Source organism: Salmo trutta, chromosome 25 (genome assembly GCF_901001165.1).
Source record: "Salmo trutta chromosome 25, fSalTru1.1, whole genome shotgun sequence".
Lineage (NCBI taxonomy): Eukaryota > Metazoa > Chordata > Actinopteri > Salmoniformes > Salmonidae > Salmo > Salmo trutta.
The window spans coordinates 22,439,608-22,453,679 of NC_042981.1; the positions used below are offsets into that span (position 1 = coordinate 22,439,608).

The 14,072-nt window shown below is 39.7% G+C and overlaps 1 protein-coding gene across 4 annotated transcripts in view; it reads right to left on the minus strand.

Annotated features, from left to right (window-relative positions):
• Window positions 1-13,852, minus strand: part of LOC115162162 (syntaxin-binding protein 6) — a 127,631-nt gene extending 113,779 nt beyond the window's left edge. Inside the window, exon 1 of one of the 4 annotated variants that reach the window (XM_029713194.1) lies at window positions 13,605-13,852. The gene's annotated coding sequence lies outside the window, so the exon portion shown is untranslated. The remainder of the gene's footprint in view (window positions 1-13,604) is intronic. The other 3 variants (XM_029713192.1, XM_029713191.1, XM_029713193.1) reach the window with 3 other exon arrangements.
• Window positions 13,853-14,072: the final 220 nt, after the last annotated feature.

The window sequence follows — 14,072 nt, forward strand, 5'->3', positions numbered from 1 at the left end:
TTATTGGCTACATCAATCAAACTAGTAGTAGATTACAGGGTAAAAAAAAATTGCGGTGCACAATAATATAAACTTATAGTTCAACTTATCATTATCGCATCAATTCAGGCATTTTATTGTGATATGGATTTTTGTCCATATCGCCCAGCTCTAGGTCAAGGCATATTTTAGTAGGCTTACTCCTCATACCATAAGCAGTGAGGAAATACTGGCACAGTGTAGTTTCACAAAAACACCATGATCCTCTTGGCAGCAATTCATCCTCCGAGATCTTTCCTCTGCCCACATTTAACTAACCTTGACCACCCTCCCTTCTTCCGTCCCTTCCTCAATTCTCGTCATCTCTGCCACAGTCCACAGACATGAATGGTTTCTTTCTTCCTTCCATGGAACATTGTTTCTCTTCAACAATAACAGTGCATCGTCTGATGCTTTCAAGCATGTCTTTCATGTGAGCTTGAATCACAGAGTGTACTTGACTCTTTGTAGGTGCTTTAACCCTTTACACTCATACCCGTATGCTGGTTGAAAATGGCTGATTTTGGCAATGACAAGCAGTGTTTTCCATAAACTCAAGAGTAGCCAGCCAGATAGAAAAAGTAACCAGTCAGGCTCCCCCGGGTGAAGACATTTTTTCCGAACAAGCTCTATTTTGGTGGCCTCTGGTACATTCTAATGATAGTTGCTTGTTGAAAATACAATCTATCAGGAAATAACACTGAAAAAAAATTGCACACTGACAGTGTTAGCTTCATCAGCTGTATATCATAAAACACAGGAAAAAATATTTGGACTGCACTGGGCCTTTAAAACAATCCTGTAAGACTCTTATCTTCCACAGGCTTCAAGTTTCTTTTTAACCTGTTAGGGTATAGGGGGCAGTATTTTCACGGCTGGATAAAAAAATGTACCCGATTTAATCTGGTTACTAATCCTACCCAGTAACTAGAATATGCATATACTTATTATATATGGATAGAAAACACCCTAAAGTTTCTAAAACTGTTTGAATGGTGTCTGTGAGTATAACAGAACTCATTTGGCAGGCAAAACCCTGAGACAGATTCTGACAGGAAGTGGATACCTGATGTGTTGAATTGACTTTAAGCCTATGCCATTGAAAAACAAAGGGGCTGAGGAATGTTTCGGCACTTCCTATGGCTTCCACTAGATGTCACCAGCCTTTACAAAGTGTTTTGAGTCTTATACTGTGAGATCTGACCGAATAAGAGACTTGGAACGGTGATGGCCGATTAGACCCCTGGCGCGCGAGTTGATGGTGGGTACTCTCGTTCCGAAACGTTTTAAAAGAGATCCCAATCGTCCGCCTTGAATTTTATTCATGTTCTGGTTAAAAAAGGCACTAATGATTTAAGCTATACAACGTTTGACATGTTTGAACAAACGTAAATATATTTTTTCCGTTCGTGAAGTGAAGTGAAGTCCGGCTGGCTTAGATCATGTGCTAACAACACGGAGCTTTTTGGACATAAATGATTAGCTTTTTTGAACAAAACTACATTCGTTATGGACCTGGGATTCTTTGGAAGTGACATCTGATGAAGAGAATCAAAGGTAATGGATTATTTACATAGTATTTTCGATTTTAGATCTCTCCAACATGGCGGTTAGTCTGTATCGCAATGCGTATTTTTCTGGGCGCAGTGCTCAGATTATTGCAAAGTGTGATTTCCCAGTAAGGTTAATTTTAAATCTGGCAAGTCCATTGCGTTCAAGAGATGTAAATCTATAATTCTTTGAATGACAATATAATATTTTACCAATGTTTTCTAATATTAATTAATTATTTTGTCGTCATGACTTGACTGCCGGTATTGGAGGGAAACGATTTCCTGAACATCAACGCCATAGTAAAACGCTGTTTTTAGATATAAATATGAACTTGATAGAACTAAAAATGCATGCATTGTCTAACATAATGTCCTAGGAGTGTCATCTGATGGAGATTGTAAAAGGTTAGTGCATAATTTTAGCTGATTTTAATGGTTTTGGTGACGCCTGTCTTTGAATCGACAATACATTACACACAGCTATTGTCAATGTACTCTCCTAACATAACCTAACTTTATGCTTTCCCCGTAAAACCTTTTTGAAATCGGACAACGTGGTTAGATTAAGGAGATGTTTATCTTTCAAAGGGTGTAAGTTAGTTGTATGTTTGAGAAATTTGAATTTTGACATTTATTTGGTTTCAAATTTGCCGCTCTTGAAATGCACCTGCTGTTGATAGGGTGCGCCACGGGTGGCACGCTAACGTCCCACATAGCCCCAAGAAGTTAAGGGACTCTTTCTCAGCTATCTGCAATACAGGTATTATTTTAGCTCTTACACAGGTGTTGAACATGAGCCTTGATACACAGAAAGCAGCTGTTGACTCCTCCATTGTCAAAACTTTGATTAAATAAGTAGACCTATATCCATATCTTTGAAAATACAATATAAGTATCATTAGCTTTTAAAACAATTCAATCTGTTTTCTTGTATCATATTTTGTACCAGAGTGAGGCTCTCTTCACTTGCCTACCTATTGTTCATGCAGTGAGAAGGATTCACCATCTTCATAAAATGTTTTCATAATTTACTTGCAGATAAATTGCCCAAAAGCCTACCAGTATGCAAATTAGGGAGCCAAATGAACAGCTCTCTTACCAATATAATTCGGTAGGCTACTGACGAGTCATTCACTTTAATGTCACTGTCTGGCAAGTCATGAAGGACTTCATATTGACAATACAAACAAGATCTTTAGTTTACTTGTCACGATGCGATACCATGGACATATAACTACAGTAAGTTGTATGATTTATGAATGGCAAGGATATGAGATTGACTTTATTCAGTCAGTTGACACATTTTATAAACTAGTCAAGCTTGTTGTTTGTCAAACAAAACACAAATGTTGCTATTACACAAAAGCTGTGTAATAGAATTTAGCATTACAAGTCATTACTCTATTCTTTAGAATTGCATTGTATTAATTGCATGAATTGCTTTCTAAAGTATGTCATTTTGAGAAGATTTGAAAATAGGAACATGCCACTTTAAGACAAACGTTCAAAAAGTGATATCAACATGGCTACTTTATATAAGACGTGCAAATTCTTGCCCTCACCCTCCGTGTAAAGACATTTGACTGCAACACACACACACAGGTACTGAGAGGCAGGAAAGACAGCAGAGTGTCAAAGCTGTGTTTCCCTGTCCTCACTCACTTTATGACTGACAGGTGACTGTCCTATCAATAGATCGCTAGAAGATTCATATTGTTTATTTTAGCTGGAGAGGTCTCTGTAGTCTTTTTTCTGACTAGCGATTGAAAAGTAGCCTAGTTAATTTATGTGTAAAAAGTATGCGGCTGAAAATGAGTAATCAAACCGGCTGCGTAGCCAACAACCGGCCCTAGTGGAAAACACTGGATAAGTGCCTAAATTGAAACACATTGGCTGTACAGTAACATGCTATAAATTATGTCAGTTTTGACTGACAGACATTCTGAACTTAAGTACCGCAAATGACAGTAAGTTGTCGCCATCTCTCCCTCTAATTGGGCAACTTTTGCACGTTTTGTTGTCCGAGTGAGGGAAATGCTGTAAATTAAGAGGACACAATGTACACTGAACAAAAATATAAATGCAACATCTTGAAAGATTTTACTGCGTTACAGTTCATGTAAGGAAATCAGTCAATTAAAATAAATTCAATAGGCCCTAATCTATGGATTTCACATGACTGGGAATACAGATACCCATCTGTTGGTCACAGATACCTTAAAAAAATGGTAGGGGCGTGGATCAGAAAACCAGTCAGTGTCTGGTATGACCACCATTTGCCTCATGCAGCGCAACATCTCCTTTGCTTAGAGTTGATCAGGCTTTTGATTGTGGCCTGTGGAATGTTGTCCCACTCCTCTTCAATGGCTGTGGGAAGTTTCTGGATATTGGCGGGAGCTGGAAGACGCTGTCGTACACGGTGATCCCAGAGCATCCCAAACATGCTCAATGGGTCACATGTCTGTTGAGTATAAAGGCCATGGAAGAACTGGGATATTTTCAGCTTACAGGGATTGTCTACAGATCCTTGTGAAATGGGGCCGTGCATTATCATGCTAAAACATGAGGTTATGGTGGTGGATGAATGGCACAACAATGGGACTCAGAATCTCATCACGATACCTCTTCATTCAAATTGCAATTGTGTTCGTTGTCCATAGCGTATGCCTGCCCATACCATAACCCCACCATGGGGCACTCTGTTCACAACGTCGACATCAGCAAACTGCTCGCCCACACGACGCTACACACGTGGTCTGCGGTTGTGAGGCCGGTTGAACGTACTGCCAAATTCTCTTAAACGACGTTGGAGGCGGCTTATGGTAGAGAAATGACCATTACATTTTCTGGCAACAGCTCTGGTGGACATTCCTGCAGTCAGCATGCCAATTGCACACTCCCTCAAAATTTGAGACATGTGTGGCATTGTATTGTGTGACAAAACTGCCATTTTAGAGTGGCCTTTTATTGTCCCCAGCACAAGGTGTACCTGTGTAATGATCATGCCATTTAATCAGCTTCTTGATATGCCACACCTGTCAGGTGGATGAATTATCTTGACAAAGGAGAAATGGTCACTAACATGGATGTAAACATTTTTATACATTTGAGAGAAGCTTTTTGTGCATATGAAACACTTCTAGGATCTTTTATTTCAGCTCATGAAACATGGGACCAACACTTTACATGTTGCATATATAAAAATGTTTGTGTATTTTGAAAGATGAGACATTGAGGATTTTTATAAAATACTGCTGTGATGTCAAGCAAGCCAAAACATCAGTGAGCCAAATGTGCACTTCACATTTCCATATCATGAAACTCATGTCATATACAGTGTCAGTGTCTCTGATCACAATGTTTGATGTACAGTTACAAGATGACATGGCATCACACCCTGGGTTGATCTGAACAGAATGAAGATATGTTTGTCTATTGTGAAGTAAATTAGTAGCGAAACACACCCGAATCCACTTTTCTATGCGCACAACAATTGTGATCTGTTTATCGGAATTGCCCTGTGAAAGCCTAACACTAAGATTGTATTTTATACCTTAGCAATGTTGGCAATAGAATAACAAGCTTTCAAATGATGTCCACCTGCCCAGATTGCGATTTATAAATGGGCCATTTTTAGATTGCGTAAACAACAACAGTAATTGTGTGATGGTGGGGATGTAGTGCTATGTTCCAAACAAAACAAGTGTGCTTGCTCTAGTTCCTCAACTGCACAGCTAGGAGAGCTAACAAAAAGCACCATATAGTTGAAGAGTCTTCTTTGAGTCATAAAAGTGCATTGAAATTACTTAGGAACTGTGCGTGTGTGGCCACTTGGGAGACACCAGTTAGTCCTCTCATTCAAACACTTGTCATTGTTTTGTCTTATGTTGCACCTACCTCACATTTTCTATTTTTGATTCAGTCTTGTGTCAGGTGAAGGGTTGTGTCCCAAACTTTGGTTTAATCATTTTGCCATAATCTCAAAACTGTTCCCTTTCAATTGCTACCAAGCGTATGCATTTGTTTTCATATTTCTTCTGTAAGAAACATTCAAATGTATCCCTATCCATATAGCCAATTCCCACGAGTGTAAAGGGTTAAGAGTGAGACAACAGTAACACTTTGAATAGAGATCCCACATCAACACAGATGGTGCTTGTTACCCCACATAAAATTATAGAGTGACCGCACCATCCACCCTGCTGGCTTGGGGCTGTCAGTGCCAGCTAATGATGCATCAGCGTTTAATTCAGGGGAACAGGGTGAAGGTAAAGATGCCAAAACCACAAAGAAAAAAAAACACTCATCCTCAGTAAATTATTATTAGCTTGGGTGTCTATATTGGTTGATAATGTATACTGTTTAGATGTTGACAAAAGCTATCCGTCTTATTTTGGGAAGTAGACATGCTGTGAAAAGATCTCACTGACATACTTGAGGATATATTTTAAAGCAGAAGGATGATGTGAATAATACAGAACACGGTTGCTTTGAACTCTGAACCTGAACAAATCTGTGACTTGAAGACCTTTTGCATCCATACATACTGTCATGGATGCACAGTCGTTCTGTTTCACACACCTTTTCCCCCTGAGCTCGCAAATAAACAAGCAACATCATGGACTCAGCAGCCCAGTCTCTTTGGAAACAATACAGAAGGAGTCTTCTTTGGCAACAATCCACCTGTTGGGCCAAATCCCTTGTGGAACACCAATCTCAGGGCAAAAAATGCTACATTTCCTTAAAGGTTTTCTTCAATTACTGACGCCTGTATACTTTAGAGCTGCCACTGCAACTCATTTTGTAATGGCATATCTCTGCCACAGTACACTGAACAGAAGCACATAAACCTCTCCTCTCTCTGCACAGGGAGGACGGACAGGAGGATTAATCCATTTTACTGGGTGAATCAGCTGCAGTTGAGATGAGGGCTGCATGATGCCAGCCAGACATGGGCCAGCCATGAATCACACAGCAGAAAGCCCCCAAAATGATCTCATTCTTTATAGCCTGGCACCCTGTGACAATAAACCACTTTGGAGAGGGAGCAGTAGGCTAGACAAGACCGGGCGGAATTGATAACCAGAAAAACAACAGTCAACAGAACTTTCTAAATGGTCTGCAGAAGAGCTTCCATTAGTTTTAGCCTACAGGTAAGACAAATATGAAAATTACAGCAGTGTTTACATAGTTTTAAAGGGAAAGATCCATAGAAGCTAACAAGGATCCAAACTCGCTGACATAAGCGAAAAGAAAACCCGTTATTCAAGCAATGGATCACCTAAAATGGCCCTAGCTGTTTTGGTTCTGAATGAATATGCAGAACCAATGATGATGTATACACCATGTGTAAATTAATAGATAGTCTAATCATCTCCAATAACCTATATTTTGTGATGTACTCCAGTAGCCTAAATTATACAATAAACTACTTCATGGGAGTGTGGTGTGCATTTGGAGTTAATTGGGTTGGTGAACAGCGATGCTATAAGGAGTAGTATTAAGGAGAGCAAGATCTGAGGTGAATGAGGTTGAGGCAGCAGCCCTGCAAGGCCCCACCCTGTAAGACAGACTCCACACTACAGAGATGGGTGGTAATTGCTCATTGCAGATAAATCCTAAATGCATTGCGTTTTCCAAAGGGCTTTTTCCACCTTTGGCTCAAATACAAACTCCAGCTCAAGGCCTTTACAGACTGTACGTCGGATTCAGTCTTTTACGATTATCACGTCACACTGCGATGTTACCAAATAAAATATTGATATTAACTTGGCCAGATTGTACGATTAGATTCAGTTCTGTCGTCGCATTCTGCGATTGGCTTGTGAGGCTACATCAGCAAACGGAGACTACATCAACTGCAGCAATGTATTTGATCTGTGCATGTGCCAGCACCAGCAGCACAAGCCTCACTCTACGCTTATGCACGGCTGAAGTGAGTTTGGAAAAACTAAAAAGTTTTCACATATAAAGTCTGATGTCTGAATTCAGAATCAAATAGGCTTCCGCAAAATAACACGGTCGCTGTGGTAGAACATTTACTTTGATTGCCGATTTTCTGCATTGATCAAAATCCTATCAGGTAGCCTGATTTCAGATGTGTCAAGTAAACAAGATTATTAGAGAAATTGTTCTTGCAAAGCATGTAAATGTTTAAATCTAACTTATATTAATCTGACTATTCATTCACAAGTGAAGGCCAAGTTCCTATTGGTCAGTCACCAGGATTGACTCGTAACACCAGCCACACTACACGATGAAGACAAAAAAATTCTGACACTACCAGAACTTTGACAGAGCCTAAGACTGCACGTAGTGGTACTTAAAAATGGCAGACCTAGACCCTGTCATAATGAACAAGTCAAGATGTCCAACAAGACCTAACAATTTTCCCACAACTATGACATTTTGAGACACCAAAATCGTGGCATAAGACAGCTAAAATCATAAAGTCTGTGGGGGGCGTCAGCTCTAGCTGGTCACTATGGAACTAGGCAAACAAGGATTTTCAGAGGTAAATTATTTTGTAACCGTCTAATTTATTTATTTTGTATTTTTTGGGGGGGGGCTTTACATTAGGTTTATCTCATGCCAGTTGAGTAACACTGTAGGCTAACTACCCTAGTAACAACGCTAACATCTTTTTAGACTTGCTACATAATAATTTGACATAAAATTGTGTTTTTTTTAGATTATACCAAATCCAATACGCTAGGCTTTAAGTGGTGACATTCTAATATTGTGGGTTGGCAAGGATACAGTAACAAGCACATCTGCATGAACTAATGACCAGTAAATTGCAACACACTGGGTTCTTTGGTTTTGGAGTGGGGCCAACAAGCCCTGCGAAATAAGGTTTCCACAAGTGCTTCAAAACATGTATTCCATAGATTCAGTTAGCCAAGTTTTAGGCTGTTTTAGGGTTGGGCGGTATCCAGATTTATATGGTCACACCGTCCTTCTCTCATCCCAGGATTTATAGTTTTAGTGACTTAGTACACAAGGGGGCGCAAAAACAAAGGCAAAAACGACCATTGGGCATCTTACCAGAATGCTAACAAAATTTGCATAAGTAATAGCGAATTTCTATTGTGGCTGCTAGCAAAATAATGAATCGCAAATACAGGCAATGCAGCTCAAGTTATACATATATAGGTAGGAGCTACTGAATGTAATTTTTGTTGAGTTTGGACATTTTCAAGCGAATGTGAATGAGAGACATTGTGCAAATGAATAAAGTTGACGCATGCTTGTCTGAAGGAAGAACAGCACTGGCTCTGAAGCAGCATGTGTACACGCTGTGTCTGTGTGAAGTCTGGAGTCACTAGGGCAACAGGCCTGCCTGCTCTGCTCAGAGAAGATGGGGGAGGAGCAGAAAAACGAGAACAGAGAGGAGAAAAAAATGCAAGGAAATCAAAAGATGGCACTGGCAGCTGTACATTTAACTCATCCAAAGGGCTTAGACTTCTCAAACACGGCAGAAAGCTTAAACAATATGGTGCCCCATCACCTTATTCAGTAACTTATTTAGATAACTAGCAAGTTCAAAACTTAGGGGTTGCGTTAAAGTAGAATTCTTCATTTTTCTTTCTGGGAAAATATAGAAAACGCATAAGAAATCTCTTGCTGCGTTTTGTAAACACAGATCTAAATTGCTTCCCATTGTAATTTCTGCTCGGCATCAGACTACTTTTGTGCTTAAGTTGCACTTCTTCACTCGGAGGAGAATTCACAAACAGGCATTCTATTAGCAGACAGCATTCTGACTGATGTGTAGCTACTTCTCTCTGGCACTTTTCTCAGTGTAGCCAGCCTACTTTTCTCTAGTAAAACGCAAGATTAACTTGAAGCAAAACATTAGGAAATGTAGCTGGCTACATTCTTTCTATGATAAACATCAGAAATATGATGACTATGCATACAATGGCAAGAACAAGTATGTGAACCCTTTGGAAATACGTGGATGTCTGCATATATTGGTCATAAAATTAGATTTGATCATCTAGGTCACAACAATAGACAAACACAGTCTGCTTAAAATAATAAACAATTTTACGTTTTCATGTCTTTATTGAACACACTGTAAACATTCACAGTGCAGGGTGGGAAAAGTATGGGATTCCTTGGATTTAATAACTGGTTGACCCTCCGTTGGCAGCAATAACCTCAACCAAACGTTTTCTGTAGTTGCGGATCAGACCTGCACAAGAGTCAGAAGGAATTTTGGACCATTCCTCTTTAAAACAAAAAAAACTGTTGCAGTATAGCAATATTCTTGGGATGTCTGGTGTGAACTGCTCTCAAGGTCATGCCACAGCATCTCAAATCGGGTTGAGGTCTGACGGGGCCACTCCAGAAGGCGTATTTTCTTCTGTTGAAGCCATTCTGTTGACTTACTTCTGTGTTTTAGGTTGCTGTCCTGTTGCATCACCCAACTTCTGTTAAGCTTCAATTGGTGGACAGATAGCCTAACATTCTCCTGCAAAATGTCTTGATAAACTTTGGAATTAATTTTTCCATCGATGATAGCAAGCTGTCCAGGCCCCGAGGCAGCAAAGCAACTCCATCCACCATACTTTACAGTTGGGATGAGGTTTTGATGTTGGTGTGCTGTGCCTTTTTTTCTCCACACATAGTGTTGTGTATTCCATCCAAACAACTCAACTGTAGTTTCATCTGTCCACAGAATGGTTTTGCCAGTAGCCCTGTGGAACATCCAGGTGTACTTTTGCAAACTTCAGACGTGCAGCAATGTTTTTTTTGGACAGCAGTGGCTTCTTCCGTGGTGTCCTCCCATGAACAACATTATTTTATAGTGTTTTACATATCATAGACTCGTCAACAGAGATGTTAGCATGTTCCAGAGATTTCTGTAAGTCTTTAGCTGACGCTAATATTCTTCTTAACCTCATTGAGCATTCCGCGCTGTGCTCTTGCAGTCATCTTTGCAGGACGGCCACTCCTAGGGAGAGTAGCAACAGTGCTGAACTTTCTCCATGTAGACAATTTGTCTTACTGTGGAAGAGATAGTTTTGTAACCCTTTCCAGCTTTACGCAAGTCAACAATTCTTAATCTTAGGTATTTTGAGATCTTTTGTTCGAGGCATGGTTCACATCGGGCAATGCTTCTTGTGAATAGCAAACTCAAATTTTGTGAGTGTTTTTTTATAGGGCAAGGCAGCTCTAAACAACATCTCCAATCTCGTCTCATTGATTGGACTCCAGGTCAGCTGACTCCTGACTCCAATTAGCTTTTGGAGAAGTCATTAGCCTAGGGGTTCACATACTTTTTCCAACCTACACTGTGAATGTTTAAATTATGTATTCAATATAGACAAGAAAAATACATTGTGGGTGTTATTAGTTTAAGCACACTATGTTTGTCAATTGTTGGGACTTCAGATCAAATGTATGCAGAAATCCAGGTGATTCCAAAGGGTTCACATACATTTTTTTGCAAAACTACAGTGGCAAGAAAAAAGTATTGCTTTTATATTGTAAGCTCATGTACTTGTGTAGCTGCCAGCCAAATACCGTTGCACTTTTGTTGTCATTTGTTGAAAATGAAGCTATTTTCTGCCGAATGAGTTGCACTAATGTATTTTCTGTGAAGGAAAACTATAGTTGCACGTCCCTGATCACTCTATTGAAGCAGGTGAAATGAAGAACGTGATCTGCTTTATCGCCTAACGTATTGCACAAGTTGACTACAGATATTTACTTAAAAAGTAGCTACAAATATGAAAATGTATTGATAAACATTAAATAAATAGTTTCAATGGAATTGATGGTATTAAAAAAACATCCCGTGGCTATTTCCAAATACCCTGGTATATACGGTATACCGTCCAAGCCTACTATGTTGTACATTCTCCTTATTGTAATATTCCATAGGGTCACCCTTTGTGGTTCCCTATTGTATTTGAAGTGTAAATGTGGAAAATATCTCTGTGTGCATGCGTGAGAGAGAGCGAGATGAAGGAGTCAAGGTACAGAAGCACACCCTTTTCAAATCAGCTGTCGAAGTTGCATTGTTACTCCTACACAATAGCATCTGGCCATCAGCTCTGTAAATATTATGTTTTTCCTTGTGGAAAAGCAAACCGCCTCCCATTACTGCTTTCAACACAAGAATTTCATATGAACAGGACATCCTGGGTTTTCATATTTTTCAAAGTCAAATACAAAACATACAATGAAGACTCAAATGGCTTTCCCTTTGTTTGGGGGTGGTATGAACCAACTGTCATACACATCAAATCCCACACATTAATTGCTTTATCAATAGCCTGACTTTGATATTTGATAGTTTGACAGTTAATGTCTTAATATACAGATGAGCACATAACAATGAGCTTCAGGTTATATGAAAATATAGTTCTTATAATAAAGCATCTGTATATGAAACTAGCATGATGCACATGCATGCCAATTATTTGCAGGTAAACAATCAATAAGATAAATGTTTTAATGAGATATTGTCCCTTTGTACAATACAGGTGCATGCAGCTGCATAATACTTGCATTATGCAATATAGCCTAATTGAAATATTGTCCATGCCATTCCATATACACACAAAAGTATGTGGACACCCCTTCAAATTAGTGGATTAGGCTATTTCAGCCACACCCGTTGCTGACAGGTGTATAAAATCAAGCACACAGCCATGCAATCTACATAGACAAACATTGGCAGTAGAATGGCCCGTACTGTAGAGCTCAGTGACTTTTAACCTGGCACCGTCATAGGATGCCACCTCTCCAATAAGTCAGTTTGTCAAATTTCTGCTCTGCTAAAGCTGCTCTGGTGAACTGTAAGTGCTGTTATTGTGAGGTGGAAGACTAAGAGCACCAACTGCTCAGCCACACAAGCTCACAGAACTGGACCGCTGAGTGCTGAAGCAGTAGCACGTAAAAATCGTCTGTCCTTGGTGGCAACCCTCACTACTGAGTTCCAAACTGCCTCTGGAAGCAAAGTCAGCACTATTCGTGCTTCTATTTCCTGTTTCAGCATGTCAATGCCCCCATGAACAAAGTGTGGTACATACAGAAATGGTTTGTCGAGATCGGTGTGGAAGAACTCGACTGGCCTGCATAGAGCCCTGACCTCAACCCCAAACAACTTTGGGATGAATTGGAACGCTGACTGAAAGCCTGGCCTAATCGGCCAACATCAGTGCCCAACCTCACTAATGCTCTTGTGGCTGAATTGAAGCCCAGGCAGCAATGTTCCAATATCTTGTGGAAAGCCTTCCCAGAAGAGTGGAGCCTGTTATAGCAGAAAAAGGGAGGACCAACTCCATAATTAATGACCATGATTTTGGAATGAGATGTTCAACGAGCAGGTGTCCACACACTTTTGGTCATGTAGTGTAGCTTGTGACAAAAGCCCCCCTGTTTCAGAAAATGAGATAAGATCGCAGGCTACTTGAAGGTTGAACAATTATGTATTTTAGCTAGTGTTCAAAACACCAGCTCAAGCTTCATCTTCAAAACTGTTAGCAAGGCTTCAGACTTCAAAATGTGGTATTTCGAAGCCGTATTTTGCAAGACTCTACTGCGATGTATAATTTGAACAGACTTCACTCTGACAGTGAGACGTTTAATGAAATACAATTAGTCTCAGCCTTCATAAAACCCTAAATACTATTTACTATAACACAGCTATTTATTTGACATAAAATGAAGTATTCAAATCATGAATAATCCATTGAATGAATCATTTGAGGTGCGCAACAGTTCGTAAAAAAAGTGTTTAGCCTTTAACTGTAGCAAGTTCTGGGATATATTTTGCTGATTGTAACAGACACAGTGGAGACGGAGCAACACGCGCAGCCTGTCTGACTGAAAATGTTGGCGCGCGTACACACACAGGACTCCGCGCTCGAATGTCAATAGTTGGACTAATATAAATCTAAAACGTAGGTAAATTATGACAGCATTTGACCTTGCTATAATGTGTATATCAAATTCGTATCCTATGAAAACCCGAGAGTAAATAGAACAGATCAAAGGAATTCGCAAGTAACTCACCACTTCTCGTTTGACACTGTTCCAAGTGTCAAAGCCTCAGCAAAGGTTATCACCATGAGTCAATGTACTTTTACTTGACAATTCGTTCCTGTTATCTAATAAAATTAAAAGGTAGCATTTCGTTTTTGACATGGAAGTAGCCTAATTTCGCTCAACAGTCGTATTTCAAGGACAGACAGAGCGTCTCTATCGCTCGCGGAGCTACTCGCGCGCCACAACTGCAGTCTCAATAGAAAAGCAGCAGCAGGTTCTCAGCAAGTCTTCCAAACCGCTAGTCACGTGGAGTAGACGCGAAGTAAATGCAATGTGCATTTTATTTGACTCTCTAACATAAGTAAACAAATTATTGCCATGATAGGGAATTAAAGTTGTTGAACTTTGAATTAGATTCCTTGCTATGTCCTTCCATATTTCGTTGCTTTGCTTAATATCAAATCTGATATTTTAATTTTATTTATTTAACCTTTA